This window comes from Macaca nemestrina, chromosome 2, assembly GCF_043159975.1.
Source record: "Macaca nemestrina isolate mMacNem1 chromosome 2, mMacNem.hap1, whole genome shotgun sequence".
NCBI classification, from domain to species: Eukaryota; Metazoa; Chordata; class Mammalia; order Primates; family Cercopithecidae; genus Macaca; species Macaca nemestrina.
In genome coordinates, this window is record NC_092126.1 from 93,210,500 (window position 1) to 93,235,309 (window position 24,810).

Sequence of the window (24,810 nt, forward strand, 5' to 3'; positions counted from 1 at the left end):
GATTTGCCACCTATTCTTAGCATTCACTCACTCAATTTTGCCAAGACTTTATGATTCACTTTGAAGCTTTTATTATCAGAAAGATATCCAAACAAGGCTACTTTGGTTATGGAATTTGTGCCTCTTTTTTAAGGAATGGAGAAAGACACAAAAAAGGGCCTGCCTGCTTGCTTGCTTGCTTGCTTGCATTCTCTCTCTCTCTCTCTCTTTCTTTCTTTCTTTTTTTGAGATGGAGTTTCTCTCTATTGCCCAAGGTGGAGGTGGAGTGCAATGGTACAATCTCAGTTCACTGCAACTTCTGCCTCCTGGGTTCAAGCAATTCTCCTGCCTCAGCCTCCCAAGTAGCTGGGATTACAGGTGTGCGCCACCACACTCAGCTAATTTTTGTATTTTTAGTAGTGACGGGGTTTCACCATGTTGGCCAGGCTGGTCTCGAACTCCTGACCTCAGGTGATTCACCCACCTCGGCCTCCCAAAGTCCCAAAGTGCTGGGATTACAGGCGTGAGCTACTGGCCTGGCCGGCCTGTATTCATTAACTCAACAACAACCTGCTAAAGCAAAAACTTACACTCATTTAGGATCTAGATGGTCATTTCTTCCTCCTTTGTGCTACCTAGTAACCCAGAAATGTGTGTTTTATAGAGAAATCTAAAATCAAGGTTTTTTAAATAATTATAATCTGTTTCACTTAAAAATATACAAAAACTAGATAACAGGTAAATTATTATTCCAGTATAAATTATATTTTATTATTATTTTGTGAGAGATGCTTAAAATAGCATTCTCTACTGGCAGACATGAAAATGTGCTGCTCAGATCTGCCTTCAAGGAAGGACTTGCTGTCCAATTTCAGGGAATGTGGTCAGCAGACAGCCTCTATCCATTGCCCCTTGAAGATCTGCTTCAGCCACAGACAGTTGAGGTGATATTATTCCCAGGGCTACCCTTATTCAGTGACTGGACAAGGTAGGGGTATAAGAGGACGACCTCTGATGGGCTCAGAAATGAGGATTCAGGTCATGCTACCAGGTAAACTGTGGAGAACAGCAGAAGTAGTAGCTGAGGGGACTCTAGAAAGTTGAGTAGAGGAGGGAGATGAGTACCAGTCATTGCCCTGAGACCAACTTTAAACTATGGCAGCTACAGCTTGTACTGCTAACTTCGCTTTTCTGTACTACTAACTTTGCTTTTCTAAGTGTCTGTAAATAAAAGAGGTCCCCTAGAGTCCCAGAGGACCTGATACCACAACACATGTAGAGAAGAAGATCTGTAATAGAAAATGTGCTACCAAGATCTTCCTTCAAGGAATAAGGATCTGCCCAGCTGCAGGAAGCAGCTGATATCATACAGCCTCCAATCACTGGCTTCCTCAGAGTTTTCCTTAACGGCAGAGAACCAGGGCCTCATTCTTCCTGAGTGGCTGGTATCCAATGACTGAGCAAGGTAGAGCAATATGGGGCTGGCCCTCTCAGCCAAGTGCTGGTCAGTATTTGCTCTAGAGCTCCCAGAGAGTGGACAGAAGCCTTGCCAATCTTGAATCATGGTCTGAACTCTCCTCTTGCCCAATCCTGTTCTTTCCCCTTCTCTTCCTGTCATAGACATTTTGCTTGTCTATCTCCATCTCAGAATCTGCTTCCAGGGAACGCAATCTGTGATACTCTTCTCTCTAACACATAACAATGCCTCTTACTTTGTCACTTAAACTCTTATCCTAGAGGACCAAGGAATGGGCAGGGTGACCAGCAGCCCAGGTGTCTGATAGTCAGTCTGAGGAGCTAGAAAGGGCAGGAATAAAATTATTTCAGTGCTTTTCCACTTTTCATCTCAGTTCCCAGTCAGAGGTACCATCACTGATGGCATGGAAGATTTTGATGGTCTGATGTACACCTTACTGCTTAAGGTAATAGACAAATCTTCAACAATAAATCCAATTTTAGATGTTGCGAGGGTACTGGCTGGTTAACTAAATTTTACTGTAAATCCTTTAGTGAAGAAAATAACGGTCTTTTAATCTCTCTGGTTTACAAATACAGATTTTCGATCTCAGAATTAAATAAATTATATTTTTAAAAAACTAAAAGTAGCTATTTTGATTAATGCTAGCTACCTAGAGACTTAGCAAGGGGACAGTAAGAAAGCTACTCTTACCATTATCCAAAAATATATATACTTGAATATTTGCACTTCCACTTAACATTCTCTCCACATTGAAGATAACCATTCCCTCCTCTTTTCCAACCTTTAAACCATCCCCCGCTCCCATCTCTGTCTCTGGCTATTACTCCTTTTAATCAAGCTTAGTCTTGCCCTCCTTGGACTGATGCACAGAATTCTGGAGACTGACTTAGAGTGCTGGCTTTGCCCCAGGATCAGGGCAAGGGGGAGGGCAGCCAAGCTAGCTGGTTCAGCACTGCTGCAGCATAGCTGAGAACCACACAGATGGAGCAGAGCTTCTATCCCTCAGGCCCTTCCACTTGTTCATGAAACATTCCAAGTGAGGGCTGAGAAGGCTTATCTCCTCTCTTCGTGTTTGTTCCTTCATCCGTATATTGAGGACATTCACAGGCACAAGCTTCCTGTGAAGCTTAAATGAGATGGCAAATATGAGAGTCCAGCACAATGCCCAGAACATCAACCTGCTAAAAAATGGGTATGTGTGTTCATATATATTTGTTCATTCATTTCTTCCCCTCTATCAGGAATGTATATAGGTATAATGAATGCTTTTATTTAAGCCCACATACCTGCTACAACCAGCAGAGTAAAAGAGAGGGCATCCTTTCAGATGCGGGATTTCCTAATGGACTAAAGCTATTTTACCCTAACTGCTCTGCAATAAAACTGTCCCCCACCCCTGGAGATTTCAAGCTCTCCATTATAATACTTCAAGGTGCCCCTAGTTCTACAGGGAGGGTAAAAAGTACTCAAGTAGCCCACACTAACTCTCTTTAAATAAAAACCACCACAAAAACAAAAAACCTTCATAGCCTTTGAGAGTTTTGATGGCACCTACTGTAATCAAATACACAAAATAAGAGGTTACCAGTTTGTAAAAATCTAGTAATTATATTTTTTTATCTGTCATTTATTGACTATTTACTATATGTCAGGAACAGTGCACTTTACATGTGTTCTTTCAGTTCATCTGTCTTATAATTCTGTGAGATAAAGGAGTGGATATGTAGAGAAGTTATATAACTAGCATAAACGTAACTGGTCAGCAGTAGACTTACTGTAAAGTTAATGGAGCTTAGGCTCTAGTTCCTTTGCTTGCAGGAGTCCCTTCTAAGGCCCTGCAAGAAGCCCTAGCATTACATTCACGTGGTAATATGTCTGAACTAAATTTGCAAAAGCTAGATATTTTAACAGAAATCAGTGAAGGCTGTTTTCTCTTTTCATTCCAACTTCCTCACCATCACACTCCCCCTCATAGCATTGGAGTGGTTGGTCATGGACATTTTGGGGAGATGACTAATGGCTAGTTGAATTGAGGATACATTTAGTTGGGGTTTAGTGGCATACTTACATTTGGTTAAGTCATCACTAGCCACTCCAGTGTAGAAATTCACTGTGTCAGCTCATCTGGCATCATGACATGGATGCAGGTCCAGAAGTTGGATCACAAAATGGATCTGACCTGCAAAGCCAGCACTGGGAGTATCCAGGTAACAGAGGAAAGACAAAGTTTAAAGTGTGTGGCGTCAAAAACTAGTCTATGGAAAATGCTCCTTCCAAATCTTACTGTTCACATGTGGAAGGGGTTTAACACAGGTTTTTCCAAATTCCGCAACAATTCTAAAAATCATTACCAATAATGACCTATAGAACCAAAAGACACTTTTCTGAACAGTCATTTAAAAAGATTATACCAACTATGTTAGAGGAGGGACTGAATCATCTTTGTATTCTTACAATAGAAAATGATATTGCAAATGATATTGTCATATGAAGAGATGACTTAAGGATTTGCTGGCAAAAAATGTAGAAAAGAATGCATTATACAAGTTATACAGTATATATAACTGTCAAGCAATTAGTCAATAAAAATATTGCTATTTTTCTGAATATTGAGATATTTTGGGTGTTTGTTAGCTTTTATATTTCTTTTAAATTTCATTTTACTTTATTTTTTTAAACACAAATTTATATTTGGTCCTAATTTTAGTTTTATATTTTGCATTATTTTTCTTTAAAAAAATCTTCTAAAATTTGATCAATGCCTGCAGCAGAGTAGCAGAGTCAGAATTCAAACCCAGGACTGTCTGATTTCAAACTACTACTTGCTACAGTATTTTCTTCTCATTTGTTTATAGCTTAGTTCTAGTGCTCCCCTATCATCTCTTCCATGATCCTCTGCTCTCCCTTGTCATTGAAATCCCTTCCCAATTGCCAGATAACATTATTTGATTGATTCTTTTTATCTTCTTCACTAAATAAAGTGGTGACCAAGAGATCACCACTAATTCCATTTCCCTGACAATTTTCTCCTCTGGAGGCCATTCCTTATGCCATTTTTCAAAATTCCTAAAACCAGGATAGCAAGTCCCTTGCTTTCAACACCAATCCCATGCACAGCTAACCTCCAGAACAATGTCCTACCTTCTTCAAATATTTTAGCATTTGTCTCATGGGGTCCTTTACAGCTATGTTCCTTAGGAATTTTACCGTCTTCCATTCCTGGCGACATAGGACCTTGACCTTCTCAGTACATATAGCCTTCATCTATATTCCATTTGAGGTCCTCATAGGCAAGACTACATCCTGCAACTTGACATCCCTCAAAATAGCTGTGCATACAATTGTTTATGTAACTTGCAATTGCTTTCATTATAAAACTTATTACCCCATATGGCAAGAAGAAAATCCTTACTTGCCTTTCTTAGATTCTTTTTTCAAATTATATATGCCAAGGGTCATGACTTATTACCAGTCTTATAGTAACTTTTTTGGTTTTCGATCAGGCAAGGAAAAAATAAGAGACTATAACTCTGATTCTTTAATTTGTTCTTATATTAAATATCTTGAATTGACATTTAGACAGCCATATATATGCCATCCTAGGAATTCTTTATTTCTTTAGCATCTGTATACATTTCATTTATTGCTACCTTGAAAGGCAAAAGGGAGACTTCTCTGTTTCAAATCACAACACAGGTGCCATTCTTCCCTTTTCCTACCCTCCCTTCTTTCCTCCTTCCTCTCTTCCTTTCTCATCTTTTCCTTTCTCTTCCCCTACTTTCCATGCATTTCTCTTCCTTTTCTTTCTCCCCCTTTTCACTCCTTTTTCTTCCTTTTTCTTTCTTTCTCTTCTCTATTCTTCCCTTTCTTCTTTAATCATTTATTGGTTGTACACCGTATACTGGACATTCTACAAGAAAAGTCCAGGTAAAAATTAATAAAGAGCAAGAGCAGGTGTGTGAATGTGTAGATGATGATACAGAAGAATGAGACACACACAGCAGACATTGCCACTGTTCCACCCTATTATCTTGGGTCCCCTCGCCATAAACCAGCCTAACTTTCAAAGGCAGTACCTTCATCTTTGTTGCAGGGCTTACCTCAGGCTTCCAGAACCCACTATGTAAGCCAGAAGTGTCTGTACAGGTATACGGGTGGCCCATAATCCCAGACTAATCAGTGTACAAATATAAATACCCAGAATCCCACCTTCTAGGCTAGGGTAATTCTGAGTTCTCGGTTTTCCAGAGTCTGACTGTGGGATAATAATGATCAGTTACCCAGTACAATAGTTGACTTAATAACCAATCTCTTCAGGGCTGCTTTCCCTCTCTATTTGTTTCCTCCCTTATCTACCAATGTTTGTTGCACCTCTCAAGACTGCTTTACTCAAATCTTTGGCATAGAGTTTGCTTTGTGGGGAACTTAGGCCAACATAGCAAAACACATGCCTTCCAGAACCTCTTGACCAATGGGGAACAAATAAGACTAAATAATACTAAAGTAACACGGGAACACAGGAGAAAAAAATTCCATCTGGCAGAATTGGATAAAGTGTCAATTTAAGAAGTGGCATGTGCACTGGATCTTGAGAAATAAGAGATTTTTAAGTAGAAGTGATGAGATTCAATAATACCAGCAACTAAACGCTTTACATCTGTTTTCTCCTTTGATTCACACAAAAAGTTTAAAAGGTAGGTACTTTCTTGTATCTTAATTTTTGCAAATGAGGAAACTGGGATTTGGAGACAGTAATCAGTCTGCATAAAGTTATTGTGTCTGTAAATGGCAGGGCTGAGATTGCAACCCAGTCCCACGTGCCTCCAAAGTCATAGCTCTTTGTAGCACTCTACTAACATAGGAGAAAGAAAATAGGCTTTAGAGGCAGACAGATCTGAGCGAATCCACCCTTGCATTAGCTGTAGGTCCTTGAGTAGAAATTAATCTTTAATTCTGTAATCTCAAAGGAAATTGGGGATAATTACTTGGAAGAAGGCTTGTTATAAGCTTTAACTGAAATATTACATGTTAAGTCCTAGTGCAATGCTTGTCATCGAGTAGGCACTGAAAAAATAAAGCAGTCGTTGTTGTGACAAGAATAATGATAGTTCCAGGCATGAGAAAATTTTCTGTATGCATCTGAATACCAGCCCCATCACCCTCCAACATGTCATATTAGTGCCCCAAGAGTGTAGTATTTATGAGGAAACTGATGAGAAATTTGGCTACAATGGAACGTTAGGACCCGATGTTTAAATGATGCATATGTGGAGCTAAGGAGTTTGACTTGATCCTGCAGGAAATCACCAAATGTTTTTATGAAGGGATAAAGATAACATGTTTAGTTGTGCATTTTGGAGTTAGGTAGGCATGGGGTTGACATGTGCAGAAGTGCAGTGTTTCTGTTTGTTTGTTTGTTTTTGTTTTTGTTTGGCACAGGGAGCAGTAACCTGGAGTCACTAAGAATGATAGATTGGAGGACCTTGGGGTGGGCCTGGGGGCAGGAAGACTTAGTGAAGCTATTGAGGGATATTGTCAGATTTTTCCCTTTCTCACTGCTGTTTAAAATTTTCAAAGCACAAAAAAGTATTAAGTTTGAGTGAATTCAGAGATTGTATGTGCATGTGTGGGTGTTTGTGTGTGTCAGAGACAGAGAGAGAAAGAGAGAGAAGGAAAATACCTTGAAACAGCAACTTTCCTTCTTCGGGACTTGGGTTACACAACATGGAACAGACCTTCCAGATAATACACTTAATTTTACCTACAAATCTCTGTTCTGGAATCTTTCATGGGCTGTAATCCTTTGGTCTAGTTAACCAAACTTCTAAAATCTACTCAGTCTGTGGTCTTGGCCTAGTCTGGAGAGTGTTCCTTCCAGCCTCAGTTTGCTAACCTGTAAATGGGCAATAATAACTTTCCTGTTCTCTCTATGGAATAAAATGCAATCTGACTGTATATACTGCAGATCATTTACAAACATCTTGCTTTATAGCTTTTAGTGAGACAAAACTCCTTCGCTACTCCAAAAAATGGAGTCTCCTTCCATTTAATAATTATCTCTAGGAGAAGAAGTACTGGTTCACAGAAGCAAAATCACTATTCAGCCAAATCATTTTTTATTTAAATTTTACATTCACTGTTTTCCTATTTAATCATGTTGCAGAAGCCTAAAAAGGATTATAAAGATCATATAATTCAACTGTACCTATATTGTATTAGAAAACAAGTCATTCAATCTTGGTTCCTTTGGATTGTGAGGTTGCCAAATTGGTTACCTTTCTATCTTGTTTTATTACTTTCTAAAAATTATTTCTCCAATAATAACAAGTATTTCTTTTTACAGTCATAATAAGACAGACAGCAACTTCATCTGACTAATTTAGTTCTCTAGCTTATAGCATTCTGCATCTCTTTCCAAATGCTGGATTTTGTCACCTACAAGGTATGAAAGGAGATTAATTCCTTGCCGTAGAGTTTTTGCTTGCATTGTTCAATCTTGACCTATTGACACCCTTTCTATCTTTCAAGGCATTGCCTAAAATAATAGAGGAAAGTGGGTGTGGGGACTATGCAAACTTTCTGCATTATCTTCACAATTTTTCTGTAAATACAAAACTACTCTAAAATTAAAAAGCTTATTTTAAAAAGATTATTTTAATTTGAGAAATATTGTTTGCAAAATTTAGATGTTGATTCTAGTCCTGTGTGTGTCAGTGTGTGTGTGTGTTTGTGTGTGTGTTTGTGTGTGTGTGAGAGAAAGAGAGAGAAACATGGAGAAAGATGAAGAGAGAGAGCAAGAAAGGTAAAGTGAGGCAGGTTGGGCTTGACTAGCCTAAAAAGGAATACATCAAGGTGAAATTGAAAAACAGGTCAGTTGGTTAACTACGGTGAAGGTGGTCAGTGTTTTCTCTAAGAAAATAAATGTCTAACTATTGTACCCAACTCCAAGGTGGTCTCCAATAATTGACATTCCTTTGTATTCATTGTCTTATGTAGACCCTCTCCCACATCAAATCAGGGCTGTCTTTTGCTTTTTTGTTTGTTTGTTTTAGACAGAGTCTCACTCTGTCACCAGGCTGGAGTGCGGAGGCGTGATTTCGGCTCACTGCAACCTCCACCTCCTGGGTTCAAGCGATTCTCCTGCCTCAGCCTGTGGAGTAGCTGGGATTACAGGCGCCTGCCACCACACCCAGCTAATTTTTGTATTTTTAGTAGAGATGAGGTTTCACCATGTTGGCCCGGCTGGTCTCAATCTCCTGACCTCAAGTGATACACCCGCCTCGGCCTCCCAAAGTGCTGGGATTACAGGCGTGAGCCACCGCGCCCAGCCAGGGCTGTCTTTATGTGACCAATAGAATATGGTTGAAATGGTAGTGTGTGACTAATTTTCACCTTGTCTTAAATTGCTCATTCCAGAAGAAGCTAGCCACCACGCCACAAATATACTCAAGCAATTCTGTGGAAAAGACTTCATAGAAACGAAGGCTCACCAGCCAGCAATCGGAACCAACCTGCTGCTGTACAAGTGAGCCACCTTGGAAGTGAATCGCCACTTTCTTCAGATGACCACAGCCCCAGCTGACATCTGACTGCGAGTGAATGAGAAATTCTAAGCAAGAATGGCCCAACTGAGCCCTTCTGAACTTCTTGATCCACAGAAACCATGAAAAATAATAAGTGATCATTGTTTTAAGCTACTAAGTTTGGGGTTGATTTATATGCAGCAAAAACTAAAATACTAATTAGTTAGTGCCTACTAAGTGCCAGGAATTCTACTAGGTGCTTTTGCAGAAATTATTTATTTCTATATCTAGTCTTCTGATAAAGGTTTAATTATATCTATTTTATACATTTTTAAAAATTCAAATTCAAGATAATTTGGGTTACCTGCTTCTAAGGGACCAAATTTTGAAGCCACCTGACTCCTGTCCAATGCTCCTTTCACCAGGTAAGCTTTGACTGAGAAAACGGCATGAGGAGAGAATGAAATGGTAGAACTGGATAGGACACCATGGCAAAGACTACATTTTTAGTGTGAGTTTTGGGTGGAGGTGGTGGTAGGACTAGGAGAGAAGGAAGAAAGCAGGGCAAAGGAAGAAAAGCACTACTTGGATGAGATACGGTGAAGGGATTTCAAGCAAAAGTGGATTTGCACCCAGAGGAATCTGGGAACTCCAGTGTCAACCAGCAATTTATTACTGAGGGTTCTCAAATGTCCAGCTCCATTTTGTAAAGGTTAAGAATACTTAAAGAAGCAGTGCTGTGTTGGCATATGTGTGACTGGATTAATTCAGAGAGAAAGCACACATAACAATGAATCTGCTGGTGTCTACACTAGGAGAGTGGTTATAGAAATATTTTGAACTGAATTTTATAATCCCTGTCCCAAAGAAAGTAGTTTACCACATTTGGGAGTGTAGTCCTTCTTCAAACTTTGGCTAAAAAGACCTTCTCTGCCTTTCTTTACCAATAATTCTCATTTATGTTACTTGCAAACCTCCAGGGGTTCATAAACATTCACATACACAAATTGAGCACTGATAGAGTGATACAACTGCATGCATGAGTCAACATCTTGAAATTTATTTCCATAACCTTCATTTTGTAAACCAGAGAACAATTTGTTTTCTCATCTGCACAGTACAGTTTTAGAAGTATGATTGATTAACTCCTTAAGAAGAGAATCTTGTTTAGAAATCAGGAACAAAAGTGTTTCCAGTTTAAAAAAGAAAATTATAGGACTGAAGAATAAAAGCTTTTTATTTGAGGGTTGTACCATAGCCCATGATTGTATCTCTGGATAGAAGTCCTTTTTGATGTATTATCTTCCTTTAATTAGTGGGTACCTAAAGACATCAATCCATAGAGTTATGAAAGGATACCAATATATATTTTCACTATATGGAGGACTAACCATGTGTCTTTAAAAAAAAAAAATCCATCTTTTTACCAGCTGCTTGATAGTGATTATCTGTGACCTGATTTTAGAAGCATTTCTTTGAGAGGTGTTTATTTTGGCACGCCACTTGGGGACAATGACCATAAACCTTAAAATTAACATAATGAATTTACCTTATCTTTATTTCCTTTATAATATATGCCCACAGTTTTGAACTATGTATTTGACTTTTATTGTTAATTGGTCTAAAAAGTCATCAGTGCATAAATTCATATGACTTAGAAAAAGTTTAGTCAGAAAGCTCTGTGCTTTCTGGGAAGTTACATAATACATAATACCAGTAGAAACACAATTTTCCTAATTGGTAATTATTGTTAGAAAGGTACATGTAGAGTGAAAAATATATATGATTAAGAGATTTAAGATACTTTTAAAAATTCTCAGCACTTTTAAACTTTTGATGGAACCAGTAGGGCCTTTAATTTCTAGGCAGCAAATTTAACCAGCTGCATTTGTTAAAGTAATGCTAACTAATATAAGAGATAAATTCCCACATCTCAGAGGCTGGACATGACAATTTACTTTTCACTTGTGTAAAATCCTGATTGACAAGTGACTTGCCACCAAATAATTCAAAGACCTAGGGTCTTGTATCCTGTGGCTCTAACAGTTTCATCATGTTGCTTTCAAGTGCACTATGCTCATTTGCATCAAGCCAGAAGGGAAAGGGACAATGAAAATTACCCAAGGGAGGCTTCATAAATTAATTATAAAGGGACTGGTTCACCTTCACTCTCATTCTATTGGCAAATTTGTCACATGGCACATCTAACTACAAAGGAGGCTGGAAAATATAGTTTACCTCGGTGTACAGAAAGAAAAGATTTGGTGTCATCAGCTAGCAATTTCTGTCACAATAGTCAATGGCTTTATACACTTTTAACATCAATTCTAAAACCTAAAACAAATAGAAAATTTCTATTTACCAATATTTTTGGGGAAGAAATCACCAGCATTAATTTTTCTAAGTGCTCTGATTTGTCATTGTCCAGTTCAGGGGAATGAGAATGACACCATTTCTCAAACGTTGTGCTACTATTGACAATTATCTGGATTTATTTTCTTAAGTTTGCCTAAGCTGTATAAACATGAGCTCTTTCCCTGGAAAGTGGCTTCATGTATCTCACTTTGTCATCATTGACCTAAGTAGAGCTCCAGAAGTGGTTTATTAAAATACCTCACTATGTGGATTGCTGAGGCTCTTGCTTAATCATGACAGCACCGAATTGTGATACACTCCTTCTCCTACCACTTCCTTAAAAACAATAATCTTTTTTTTTCTTGAAATAACACTCTGAAAATCTGTGCTATAATTAAGAGAAGCAGGCTTTTCTGGTAATGGGAATCATGGAAGCATTCTCAGATCAATTTGTTTCTCAGCTCAAGTTTACCATAAGATCTGCTTTTGGTATGCAGACTCTCAAGGGAAATCAAGAGACCCTGAGAAACTAGCTCAGAGTTTCCAGGTTAAGTGGAATGGGAAGGCTGTGGCAAGAGGCTGTGCCACCTACAATCTGATGAGCAGCCTGAGGCCCCTAAACCAGAAGCTCATTGCCCCCTAAACACACACACACAAACACACACACACACACACACACACACACACACACACACACACTTCAACTCAGCCCATTAAAAAGTCAGAATTTTGAATATGCTCTTTTAGGAAGATGTTAATATTATTGTAGTTTAAAAATCTTATACTTCTCAGTTCAGTCTGTCCATACAAGACTTCTTCCTTCTTAGAATTGTGGCAGAACTTATTGTCATAGCACTCACATAGCAGTTTACATATATTGCTCTAGATTAAAGCATTTTCGTACCTTTTCCTTCTCACATTTTCATGATGATTAAGACATTTTTCCCAAAAGAAACACAAAATTTTATCAAATTAGCTATTTCCAATTTTCCAAATTTACTTTTCACTCTTATCTATATGCATTTGGGGTCTTATTGTTGTTTATGTTCTTATTAATATATTTTAATCTCTTTTTACCTCATTTAGTGTCCTAAACGAATCTAGTTTGGAAAAAAGTTAGTATTTCATATTTACTTATTGAGCTCCCACTATGTGCTAGGCACTGTTCTGGGTTATGGGAGACAGTGATAAATGAGACATAAATTTTGCTTCAAGTAGCTTATGTTTGAGGAGTGGGGTTAGGGAGATAGACAATAAGATGTAAAGATATAAATGAGATAATGAAACAAGTGTGGGGTGTTGCTGAGGATGTAGCTGTGTGAAGACTCAGGGGCGGCATGCTCCAAGCAGGAAAACAGCAATTGCAAAAGCAGGTTTGGTGAGTTCCAGGCACAGCACAAAGGCCATTGTGGCCAAAGCAAAATGAGTAGTGGAAAGTGAGAAGGTGAGAAAAGTCAATAGGGGGCTTCAGAGTTCTTGTAGATGATATCGAGAAGTCACAAGAAGGTATTAAGCAAGGTATGGTAAGATCTTATTTATACTCTGATTGCCCCAGTTACCATGTAGTAGATACATCGAAAGGCAGAGGACAAAAGTCTGAGTGGACAGGTAAGAATCTGTTCTTGGACTAGGAACTTTACTAGGGGAGGTGCTGAGAAATACTTACACTCTGACTATATTTTGAAGGTAGAAGTTATAGAGTTAGTCGTGCATTAAATGTGTGCTGTGGAAGAAAAAGTGGAATCAAGGAAGATTCCTAGGCAGAGATGGATTTTGGTACCATTTGTTTTAACAGAGGTGATTTGACGATATTCATTCATTCAAACATTAAGTAATTATTTTGTGTCATACACTATGCTCAGCACTGTAGACATGGAGAATACCCTATGGAATTCTAATTTAAGCAGGAGGTGATGAGGGCTGGCATTGAGACAGAGGAAAAAAAATGAAGAAAAGAATGACAAAATTAAGAAATATGTGGGAGATGGAATTGGCAGAATATGGTACCTGATGTTGAGAAAGAAAGATTCTGAAATGATTTGAAAATGTCTGACGTAAGTGGGCAGATGGCAATGGCATTAACAAAGATGGGGAATGTATGAGAAGAAATTGGTTTGTGGAAAAAGTCATTATTACATTAATATTGGCAGTTAATAATTATCTATCACTTCTTATGTACTAGGCACTCTGCTTACTGCTTAATACAAACAGCCTCATTTACCCTCAGACATATATGGAGAAGACTAATATTATCCCTGTTTTTATAGAGGCATAAACTAGGGCTTGCAGAGGTTAAATAACTTGCTCAATGTCACATATGTAGGAATTACAGAAGCCAGGCCTTGAATCCACGATAACAATATTGGAGATGTTGGGTTTGAGTTGAATAGACATTCACTTAGGGACATTTGATGGATTTATAAACATAGACTTAGAACTTGGAATGTGCCCTGGAGGAAAAGATCTGAGAATTATCAGCATAATGGTGATTGTTTGATTGCATACCCTGTATTGGTGCTCTCTTTCCTTAGTTTTTTCTACTCCTAAGGTGTTTCCCGGGATCATCATTGAAATGAGCTACTTGGACTTGAGCCTTTTGCCCAGTCTGCTTCTGAGGAAACCCAAACCTAGACAGAAAGTGATTGAGAAGTAGAAGATGAAGAAGAAAGAGCAAAACATTCTTTCTTAGGAGCTTGGCTATGAAAGGAAAGGGAAATGAATAGTGAAGTAATCCCAAGAGAATGTAAGATTACTTTCTAAGAAGGTAAAACAACCTTATTAAATGCTGGGAGAAATTAGTTAACAGAAAGGAAAACATTGAAGAGGTCCTGGTAAAAAAAATCTCTATTGTTTTCCATGAGGTTAAGGGGAGGTTATCTGCTCAGGGAAAGAGGTGAGAGAGAAAAGGTGTCATAGCATTTAAGGTAGTTGCTGAAGGGTTAAAAACCACAGATTTTTTCACAAATTTTACATGATTTTTGTCATGAGAGCTTGGCAATCCAAGAGTAGAAATGGAAGAGATGATTGGAATCATGAGTCTAGGTTAACATTTTCAGAACTGAATTTTTGAATAATCCAAGTGCTTAAGATAGAAACAACAGTGGTCTGGTGAAAGTGTAAAGAGCTCCGATATTACCAGTGCCTCCAGGTCTTGCTGACCTGGCTACAGAAAACGTGACTGAGGCTTCCATTCCCCAATCCTCTCTGCTTTGTCTTCTTAAATCTTTGCCTTACCAATTTCTGACCTACAGCTGCCTGGACCTTGAGACTTCATGAATATTCTTTTTCACTTTTTTTTTTGCCAGTAAGATAAAAGGAGTTATGGAGTCACTGAGTTGAAGAAATTTTAAAGCTAGAAATGTTTTTTGCCTGCGAAGAAACTGAATTTCAGAGAGGTACTCACTTGCCAAGATTACAAAACAAGTTAATAAGAAAGCCAAGAGATTACCTTTTGTATATTTAAAAAATTTTTAAATGTAAAAATTTTTTTAGTATAGATTCAGGGAGTACATGTGCAGGTTTGTTACACGGATATATTGTGCAATGGTGAGATGGTTATTTCCACCATACTTAGGCATCTACCATAAAGATAGGAACAAAGAAGCAAAAGCAGAGAGGCAAATGTTCAAAAAAAAGAATATGGACTTCATCCTTTTAAATGAAAACTAGTTTGAAATTTGCTTTACTTTTTTCTTAATTCTTGCTAAGTATGTTTTCTTGCTTAATTTTTACTAAGTAATTTATTACTTTGATTTTCATCAGGGATAGAGTATGATGATATAATAACTCTGCTTCTCTTATTGGGGCCATTATCACCTTCTCTTTCAAGGAATGACCTTCCTTCAGCTAAAAAGGATGAAGTGAGGAGGTGGATAAGATCACATCACTGAGGTTAGCTAAAGAGTTTGGTGCCTACCACTGAGGATTCCTTCCCGTCCCCCAGGGAAGCACCTCTGCACCCAGCTCTATCCCAGAAAGCACAAGGAGCAAAAGATCAGGCACGCTAATTAACTGAGAGCTCCTACTTTGGCTGTGGAAATCATTAATCACAGAGCCGCCACATGGCCACTGGTCTTTTAATGATGATTTTAATTTACATGCTAAGCAAACAGTTTAAAGAATGTTGCTTTAGGTAGAATTTGTGAGTCATGCCTAGCCAGGTTATTTCAAAGTCAATTACACTTTAATACTCTTTTTCCAAAAAGTCGTTCTTTCATTTTGACAACTTCATTTTATAAATACTATCACTGGGCTGTCATTTGCTTGATTCTGGGTAAATTAATTCCAACCAAGCATTTATTATTTTAATAAAAGAAAAAATATATAAAAACTGTTTTAAAAATTATAATGGGGTCAAGCATGGTGGCTCACACCTGTAATCCCAGCACTTTGGGAAGCCAAGGAGGGAGGATCATTTGAGGCCAGGGGTTCAAGACCAGCCTGTGCCACATAGCTAGACTCCCTTCACCTGCAACCCTTGATCTCTACAAGAAATAAAAATAACATAAAGTTGTAACACTTGTGAAATAGTATGGATTTTGGGACTAGGAAGGATTTTAGATATTAACTACTCCAAGTGATTTTCAAATAAAATTAAACTCTAGAGATGTTAAGTGACATGTCAGAGATCACAGAGCATTTGACTAGGGAGGTCAAACTGGATGAAGAGTCCGATATTTTCCTTAAAACTATTAATGAAATTAGATACATTAAGATAACACAGTGTTTCAAAACAATGCACTGTTTTTCCAGAATCAATTAAATCCTACATAGTTGAGTGTTCCTGCATTCCAAATTAGACGGCTTGGCTCACAAGTGTTATTGCTGTCAAAAGCCATATCATCTCAAGTTAATTTTCTTAATTTGAAAAGCAAAATCCATTTACTTATTTTTCATTAAATAATAATACTTGTCTTGAGGTAATGTGGCCAAAAAATGGCAGTCATGAAAGAAACAGCTTAATTGCACTCAGAACAGTACTTAAAAGAAACAACTGTATCTCAAAGACTTCAGAGTATAATGTATAGTGAATAAAGCAGCCTACCTCAACAATAAGGGACAAGAGGATTGAAGTAATTTACAGTTTTACAAGTTATTTCACATCTGGCCTCATATAGTTTTTAAATGACATAGTCAATGATTGTTACTATCTTTTATGAGTTAAGGTACAGAGATGTTAAGTGACTTGTTCAAAGTCACAGAGTTGTTTGGTAGCCTGGCCTAGATTAGATCCTACTCTCTCAGTTTCCTGGTGCTCAGTTCAGGCTTTCCTCTACACTACACTAATGGCCCTTCATGGAAGTATGTGTGAAACCATCACTCTGTGTTCTTGTTGGACACTGGCTGACTGACCAGCTGTTCACCCAGTAAATGTAAAGGGCCACGTTAAACTCCTCACTTGAGGCCCTATCTCTGGAAGAACTGGGACAGAAAGCATTGCTTCCTACTTTATTACTGTCGTCTGACTCCAGCATGGACCCTGTGGGGTCTCTGATGTACTGTACCTCTGCCCTAACCACCATGGGGTCACATCCACCAAGTGGTACCACGCCCCTCTTTGGAAAACACTATTCCTTCACAATCTGTAGGCAACACCACTATGGGTGAGAAGATGATCACTTAGGACCTGCAGAGACTGGGATAAAACCTTGAAAAAACAGTCATGCAGTCTTAAGTAATAATACTTGTCTTGAGGTACTGTGGCTTCTGCATTAAGAGATAAGGAGAGAGGAGGGTACAAATGGAAAGACACACACAGCCATGAACGCCACAGCTTGAGAAGTTCTGGAATGTGAGAGAAGAAAGCTGAGCCAAGGATTTTACGCTCCAGAGGCAGCACGCTTCTGTGCCTGAGGACACTCTCTCACTATATTCCTGTTCAGCATAGCAGGCAAGTTTTAAAAACTCTGCTCTTACTCTCCATCCCAAGCACTTGAGAAAAGGGAGCTCGTTTTCAATTCTCTGTAGACTGGCCAATTTCGGCTAATTCCAGGGATTTTCAAACGGTGGCACTTATTCCAATTGCTTCTATTAGGGCTTCTCCATATTTTACAAACCTGATCATATCCAATCTTCTCTCAAACAGGGTTGTTTCATCATAACAAAAAAGAAGGGGGTAATGCACTTGGTTAAATCTTTTCGATATTCACTTGTGTCTTCATGTAGTTTTGTTCTATCTAGATGATCACACATTCCAATGTTGTCTTTATAAAATTATCAATAACATTCTCTGCCACTCTCAAAACATCTCTATTTGTGGCAATACATTATTTGGTCACCATAGCCATACTTTGAAAAATGAATTGACAATTTGTTTGGATGCATTATATAATTTATATTCGTTTTCTTATACCACACCTCCAACCACCCAAAAACATTTATGGAGTACTTGCTACCTTCAAAACATTACTGTAGAAGCTGTAAGGAATGCTAAGGGGAAACATGGTTCCTATTGCCCAGAAACTCATTATCATGATGAAAATATAGATAACAAAGTACTGCTAGAAGAGATACAACTTATAAAAGAGGTTTCAATATTGTTCTGTGGGACAATGGAGAAGAAAGTTGATCCTTAGAATCGGGGAGTTCTGAAGAAGGGTAAGACTTGAGCAAGCGTTTCAGACAGAGATAGTAAAGAATAATAATAACACCAACAGCAAAAATAAGAGCAGTTATAATTTATTAATACCTACTATGTTGTAGGGACTGTGCAAGATGCCTTAGAGATATCTTTAATCATATGCAATTTAATCAAATCAATCTTTATTTCTAATAAGTCTAGAATAGATCATTGATATTAGAATCCAAGAAAAGCATATAACTAGGAAGGCTGGATGATATCTCGCTATGGAGACCCTGAAAATCCAGGTAAGTAATTGATATTTCAACCCATAGGCAGCAGAAGCCACCTCTGGTTTTCACTTGAGATGGGAATGTGATCAGATGGTATCAGTGGAAGGATGGTGAGAGGAGAAAGAGGTAGGGTGCTTGTTAGGAAGCCATGGTAATGGTGCAAATATAATGAATGATCAAAGTAGGTGCAGGACAATAGAAGCTGGGAGACAAATTTGAGATCATTAGCAGGATAATATTAATGTAATTTTTCAATTTGATAAAAGATTTTGTTGTCTTATAAACTCTAAATTTCTAATTCTTAGGATAAACTAATATTGTATACAGAGGGAGGGGATGTTGCAGGTGAAATTAACCTGCATTTTTCTCCTTTTCTCCTCCATTACTGCTTAGCCCATTGTGTGTTAAATTACCTTTAGCTCACTAGAAAACTTCAGGAACTTTCTAGAAAAAGAATAGTTACAATTTGTTAATTTATCTCTTGTTTTTTTCTTTTCTTTTCTTTTCTTTTCTTTTCTTTTCTTTTCTTTTCTTTTCTTTTCTTTTCTTTTCTTTTCTTTTCTTTTCTTTTCTTTTTTTGAGACGGAGTCTTGCTCTGTCTCCCAGGCTGGAATGCAGTGGCTCGATCTCGGCTCACTGCAAGGTCTGCCTCCCGGCTTCACACCATTCTCCTGCCTCAGCCTCCCGAGTAGCTGGGACTACAGGCACCTACCACCACGCCCAGCTAATTTTTTGTATTTTTAGAAGAGACGGGTTTTCACCGTGTTAGCCAGGATGGTCTCGATCTCCTGATCTCGTGATCCACCCACCTTGGCCTCCCAAAGTGCTGGGATTACAGGCGTGAGCCACCGCGCCTGGCTATCTCTTGTTTTTTAAAGAATTATTTTTAAGCTTTGTGTAGTGTCATATAAATGAAATTGAAGAACAAGCTGTCAAAAATGGATTTGCTCACTAGGAAATTTTAAAAGGAAAATAAATATTAAGAAAAGAGACTCTGGCTCAAGAGTCAGTCTGTGCATGCCACAGTGATATTACTGATCATCATCACTAGAAAATTCATTTTGAAATATTTTTCTAGTTATGGTATTGGCTTGTGATAACTACTCAAAATTATTTTCACTTGTTCCTTGATTAGGATACAATGTTGTCAAACTCAGAGATCAGACTCCTAACTTCAATCTCATTAGCAATATCTACAAATCAACAAAAACTGTGGGCTCAGGTAAAGTATACTCAAGAATAATAAAATGTGAGCAATATTATTGTCTTATAATTAGGATGTCATTTATTGTATTAATGCTGAAAGAGAAACTTTATTCTAAGAGTTTGTCTCTAGTTTAAGCTAACTGTGGAACTTTCCAAAAGGTATATTCTGTTTTAAAATTATCAAGTGCAAATTTGAAGGTGACATCCAAGTTCATGCCAGTAGTACAGTCACTCATATTCTATGCTTTCAGGAAAGAAGTTACAACTTAGTACAAAGTGTTCTTGAAGAATGTCTCCAATTTCCTATATTAGCTGCAAACAAGATTCTAAGCACTAATAATTTATGATGAGCTCCTGTGAATTATGGGTTTGTCTCAGATTGAAAATAGATTCCTAAATCATTTCATTTAAAAGTAGATATTTCCTACCACACTGTATCAAAATGTATTATCTGTCACTTCGAGGATCATTTAACATTTTCTATAAAGTTCACACTAATTGGACCATTTCTGTAACATTGTCCACCTAGAAATGCCCACATGAGGACCTTTTCTCTACTTCCTTTTTCAGTCATGGCTAACGCTTCTCTGGTAATCCTATTGTCTCTATTCTTCACCAGAAGTAATAAAATACTATGTCTGTAGTGAAAAGAAAATGACTTGGCTGTCAAGAATATATTTGACTAATATCTCTGAGGAACAAAAATTTCAGAGGAGCCTTTATTCTCATAAAATTGTTTTTCCTGTTTGTCTTTATAATTAACATCAATGGCAAAAATGAGATAACTCTTTTAAATTGTATAATATTTTACATTTTTCAAACAAAAAAACCTCTGAGGGAAATATTATTGTTACACCTATTTAAACATGAGAAAACTGAGGCTCGGGAAGAGAATGATCATATAAGCAGCAGGTGGTAGGGCCAGAATTTGCACATTGGTCTGATTCCATATCCAGCTTGACACTGTATCCCAAGTATAATGTTTGTGTCAATACCAAGAAATAACAGGAGATTTATATATAAGTCACAGGAATTTTCTACCAAATGAACATCATACAAAAAGAGGAAGAATTCTTACTTTGCTAGTGACTGCTGACTGTTCCCATAATGTGTAAGCAGCCCTGGTACTTAGCACAGATATTGACGTCTTCACCTTGGCAGGGCCAGAGCTCTTACACATCAGCAGAGGAATAGTTGGGAACAGGGTGGCAGAACTCAGGGCCAGGTGGGGGTAGCTCATTTATAAAGGTTTCAGAGCAGAGGTTCATGTTACAGTATTTAGTGAAATGGTATACACAGAGCCCATCTTCTCCCCGGAATTCCCATGCTATCTAGGAATCTGAGTAATGTCATGTTCAAGTACTATCATGCCTACCTCAGAATCTCTGTTCCCCTCCAGCTTCCAGAGTCCAGTCTCAGATAAGCAAACCATATTCAAATTATCTTTGCTTTGGATGGGATATCCACACTTTCCTGGCAATTTGAATTCCACTGAGTCACCTGTTCTGGAAGCCATGATGTAAATGCCCCATTTTCTTATGTTAGTCAGCTAATGGAAGTATACAGACAAGAGGGGTACAGTTCAGCTAACTCAGCCCACCAGCCATATCTCATTTCTAGCTTTGGCTTAACCAGGACACCCTTGACATTTAGAGGCAGCAACAACAAATAATACTAAATGAAGGCTCTGATACAGAGGACAGTGTATACTGTTTTTAAAATTTGTACAGGATTCATAAATTTGCTTTGGAATTTGTGCCCAGATTTAAGTGATTAAGTTTATGTAGAGCATGTTTGGATATATTTGACTCAAAAAATATGTGTGAAAGTCAAATATTCACCTTTCACAAATTTACAGGGAAAATATGGCAAAGAAACACACACCCTACCTTCAAAAAAGAAACCCACAAAAAATAGTTCTGTCTACTTTCCTAAGAGCAATTCAAGAGCGTGGATAGGATTTTATATTTCTTATTGTCTTCAGCCCAGGTCATCTAATTCTTAAGACATAATTGGTGTTCAATACACATTTCTTGTATAAATGAATTCTTTTTTTCTTATTACAGGCATCTTCATGTTTTCAAAGTTACTGATTTGCTGAAATAGGGAAAGCTGAAGTACTATAGACATTTTAATGTATTTCCTTATCTCAAATTAATTTAACGTAACTTAGACTCTTAGATATAAAGGTCTTTTGAGATTGGAGTCTATCATTGAGAATGATGCTACTTTCTGACAGTGTATATTTGTAGTCTAATTCTATTGCAATTTGGAGAGGGGGGCGGGTAGAAACACCTATTTAATAGAAATTGATGTTTCCTCTTTCTTAGTGGAGAGTCATGGCTGGGAAGAAGCTGCCCATCTAGTTACCTACCCTTTGCATGTAGATTGGGCCATACAAAAAGATATTGCCAATGGAAAGGCAGAAGTGTTGTTACTCACTTCCGTGGAAGGCTGTCAAGAAGGAAATGTGCCTTCTGCACTGGAGACTGGAGAGGACAGCAGACCTGAATAATGGAACAACCGTGAGTCCTAGCATCATCTTGTAGAAGAAGGTTACCCTCAAGCCAGGAACATACACAATACAGGAGCATAAGATAACCTTGTATTGTGATAAGTTACTGAAATTTTGGAATTTATTTGTTCAACAGCTAAAGTTACCTAACTATGTATACATTTGTAAACATGTAACCAATAACTGGGGAGAAAAGACCATGCAACAGTTTCAGAAACCCTTGCATGCAGTGCTAGGGAAATACCAGATACAGCAGGGAGAACATATAAACAGGCTGGGAGAACAGGGATAGGAAGAATTGCAAGGTATCTAAAGGAATCTCTCAAAGCTGTGAAAGAACAGAATAAAAATAATTCGATTTAAAAATATGTGTGGATTGCTAAGTAAGAACTTTCTCTCTCCATAGTACTATACTGTTGGTAAAACATGGTGGTGGGCATAGCATGGCCATGGCCACTGGGTTACGTTTTTTCATCAAAGGTGCTTAATGTGAGTCTTCAAGGATATTATTTTTTCCCACCAAAAAAAAAAAATACATTTTAATGTTAAGGAAATAGCAAAAATAAGACTCTCTGAATAATGTGTTTATCTGATCTTACTTAAACTCAGCTATTCTATAAAGTGAAGATTATTTATTATTCAGCCATATGTTAACTGATAATCTGTGTATATGAACTATGGTGTTTAGCTCTATTAGTTATTCCTTTGTCCACCAGAAGAAATTCACTTCTAGATTCTTTCCAAAGGATATTTTTGCTATTATCATTACTATTTTCTCTTGGTTAGGAAAACTTAAGGCCTCTCTTGTGAAACTGTGACATACAGTAATACAGAGAGACTTCTGTGATGCCGCTTCAAAGACTCCATCATTTCCATGGAGCAAACATCCTCATTTCCATTTGACAGAACACTTGCTTATACTCCTACAGAAATTCTTCTTCCTAACAACCTTTCTTACAATACAACCAGCCTTTCTCTCTGACTGACCTAGTACAGTCAGAACGAGTTTGCTACAAACAGGTTTTTAAAATTATGGCCACAAATTTTAGTAACAAACTGACACTTCTCAGAGTCTTGCACAAGTTTAAAAATGTGTATCTTTGATTATTCTGCTTTCCCTCCAGTTACAATTGTTTCCTGGAGTCTAATACATGTGGACTTGTATGCCGAATGTCAGCTCAATTGTAGAAAGTTGCTGGAAATTCATTTCTTAAAACATTATACATTCTTTTTCACTTCTTCTAGAATACTAAATGGGCCTAAATCCTTTGTATTCATCTACTGTTAGCTAGAGGCTGGTAGAGGGTTATATTTCTAAGTTTAAAACAACATACTCAGCACATCGAGTGCACCCAGCATTGTTGAACATGACAAATGACAAATGCTGCACATATTTAACTGCGGTGTGATCGTTTTCATTTTTGTTTTTTTCATCAACAGCATTTTGTTTTCATTCGATTATTATCACATTCACTCTTAATATCAATCCTGTGGTTATTCAGTTGGGAATTCTGAAATACATTTGCTATATCACCTGTGGTTTTTAGAACAGTGCTTAACATACAATAGATTCCCACTAAATATATCTAACTGTTTTAATTATTAAAATGAAGAAGAAAATAGAAATGAGGGAAATACCTTATTTTGTTGCTGTCAACTTAGTTGAAGATTCTGGATTTTTGTAACAAGTTCAAATCAGGATATACCCTGCGGTGATATGATATACTCTGTTGGGAGTTGTGCTTATTCTTTTCAGGCCTGCAGGCAGAAACACCCACACAAAGAGAGCTCAGCACCCAGCTGTCCATGGGATTTCCCTCTGGGCATTGTAGATGCCCTCTTTCTTCTCCCTCTGCATTTCTCCTACAACGGTGACTCATTTAGAACTATATTAAGGGGCACGCCAACCAGACAACTGCCAAGGATGATATCAGTTGTTAAGGAATGCTAAGGCATCAACAGAGTAAATCAGGAACAGGTGCCATTCAACTCAGCTTTCCACCTGCGCTTGATGAACAAAATGCAAACTGGCATTGCTCTGCCAAGAGGAAATACAAACAACCCTGCTTGATGGTGCCTATCTATTCTATTGAATATTCTGAGGAGCCTGAAACCAGCAATCACAGCTGAAATTTCTGAAATGAAAGAATGCATGGTACAAGGCTATTTAAAGTGAATACATAGTTTATTATCTAACTGTTCAACCCTTTAGTGGAGTTCACAGAAAGTTTTCTGGTTCAGAAAATTGACAAAAACCAAAATCAACAACAACAACAATGACAAAAACAGAAGACAGATCCAGAACTACAGGAAATATTTTTCTTATTTTTCATCTTCAGATGATTGAATCTGCTTAAGTTGGTAGAAGTTCATTTAGTATGTTACCTCTTAGTGTATGATTGTTATTAACAGGAAATCAGTTTCTCCCTTTATCTCTACTGTTGAATAGATAGTTAAATATTTTTGGTTTGAAGGGGAACAATGTATTAGTACGTCTCAGTTTAGTCCTGAACTATTTCTGTCAACTGGATCTCCATTTTTATGGGAATCACTGCTGTGCAAACCTGACTCCCTTTTGTTCTCTGATTCCAGTCCAAATTCATCTTGCACCTTGAGAATATTCACTTTGGGGACTGGCCTTTATTGCTGTGTGTGCTCTCTGCTTTAGCCAACATGAAAAATAAGAGTACCATCCAGGCTGTCATACAAATAATTGATGTTTAGTGGTGGTAACAGGTAGGCTCAGAGGAGAAAATGGTGCCCAGGGGACACAGAGGCCAAGCCCAGCTGGTGTCAGTGACCTGCAGAGAGGGCGACATCCAACATGAGGTAGTGAGGCATCCTCTCAGTTTTCTAGGCAGAGGAGACGTAAATAGCATATGTGAACATTATTACTGGGT

The 24,810-nt window shown here is 37.8% G+C and overlaps 1 long non-coding RNA gene across 1 annotated transcript in view; it reads right to left on the reverse strand.

The window, feature by feature from the left end:
• The window catches only part of LOC105480079 (uncharacterized), a 363,272-nt gene that overhangs the window by 14,509 nt on the left and 323,953 nt on the right, over positions 1 to 24,810 (reverse strand). The window contains exon 3 of the long non-coding RNA XR_011619923.1: positions 3,528 to 3,652. This is a non-coding gene — a long non-coding RNA (uncharacterized lncRNA). The remainder of the gene's footprint in view (positions 1 to 3,527; positions 3,653 to 24,810) is intronic.